Raw genomic sequence first — 1,700 nt, forward strand, 5'->3', positions numbered from 1 at the left:
GTGTGGCAGGGCCCTAAAAAAGGGGGCTGGGGGGGGGGGGGCTTAGTGGGCAGCAAGCCTGCAGCCGCAGCCAGCTTCCAAGGAACCCTTGTGTCCCCTGACAAACTCCATTGGAACACTCCACACTATTCCAAACAAACTTGCCCCAGATTTGCCCATATCTCCCACTCGGACCCTGGAGAAAGTGTGAGCAGGGCATGTAATGAGTTTCACGGCCCACGTCATGACCCTGCTGAGGGGAGCAGAACCGCACGAGGCCTGTGGCACCCAAGGAGATGGAGCAGATGGTGAGCATCATACACCGTAAGTTCAGGCCATCCAGATGCAGCTGCGAGGCCGTCATGATCCTTCGTTCCCAGTTCCTGGATGCCAGATGGAAACGCCAGAACTTCAGCAAACAGGCCACCGAGGTCCTAAATGAGTATTTCTATTCCCACCTGAGCAACCTGTATCCCAGTGAGGAGGCTAAGGAGGAGCTAGCCAAGAAGCGTGGCATCACCGTCTCTCAGGTCTCCAACTGGTTTGGCAACAAGCGGATTAGCTATAAGAAAAATAGCGGAAAGTTTCAAGAGGAGGGAAACATCTATGCCATCAAGACCACCGTGTCTGTCACCCAGGGGGGCCACAGCTGCACCAGCTCCCCGACACCCGCTTCCTCTGCAGGCTCTGGTGGCTCTTTCAATCTTTCAGGGTCTGGAGACATGTTTCTGGGGATGCCCTGCTTCCCAGGTGGAGTCACTCCGACACTCGATGGGCCCAGGGGCCACGGAGATAACCTCGGGGGAGGCCAGATGGACAGCCCTCGGGAAATGAGGGCAAACGGCGCTGGCAGGAGGCTGTGACACCGTCCTCAGTGACGTCCCCAACAGAAGGACCAGGGAGCGTTCATTCCGACACTTCCCACTGCTCTCACCCCTCAGGCCACAGGGTGGGGGCTCAGAGGTGACTTGACGAGAGGACAAAGGCATCCAGAGGACAAGCCCCAGACACAGGAGAAGCACAAGATGGAGAAGGGCAAATGGGGTCGCCCTACCCCAGCCGACTCAGTGCTGGAGTTACTGACTACATGGCAAGGAGAAGGGGGTCCCCTAAGGGGAAGGTGGGGTCTGTCTCCCCTTTTTTCCCTTCTTTTCAATCTTTTTCTCTCCCCATTTCTTACACAGAAACACACCCAGAACCCTCTTTCAGATCCTCTCTCTCTCTCATAGACACACACACAACTATTCTGTTTCTCTCTCTCATAGATACATACACAACTATTGTTTCTCTATAGACACATATACATTCTCTCTCAGACACATATACGACTATTCTCTCTCTCTCTCTCTCTCTCTCTCTCTCTCTCTCTCTCTCTCTCTCTCTCTTCATCCATTCTCTTTCCCCCACCCCTTATCTGCTCTGGGATCTGTGGAGAAGCCAGCCTTGCCCTACCTACCAGAGATGCCAAAAATGGGACACAACTTCTGGACAGATGACCTGACCACGCCCCCGGGCCTCCCATCCCCTCCCCCTCCAGATGGCTTTATTACCTCATATGCAACTCATCTTAAACCAAATAGAATTGCTCGGGGGGAAAAAAAAAGGGGGGGGGAAGGAGGGGGGGGAGAACTTTATAAAGGGTCAGTAGAAAGCGGAGTTAAGAAGGGAAGAGGAGGATGAGTGAACTGTAGGAGCTATAATGAAAATCAAGATACGGGGGG

The 1,700-nt window shown here is 53.9% G+C and overlaps 1 pseudogene; it reads left to right on the forward strand.

The window, feature by feature from the left end:
• Positions 1–946, forward strand: part of LOC102439296 — a 5,637-nt pseudogene extending 4,691 nt beyond the window's left edge.
• Positions 947–1,700: the final 754 nt, after the last annotated feature.

Source organism: Myotis lucifugus, unplaced genomic scaffold, assembly GCF_000147115.1.
Source record: "Myotis lucifugus unplaced genomic scaffold, Myoluc2.0 scaffold_21, whole genome shotgun sequence".
Taxonomy (NCBI): domain Eukaryota; kingdom Metazoa; phylum Chordata; class Mammalia; order Chiroptera; family Vespertilionidae; genus Myotis; species Myotis lucifugus.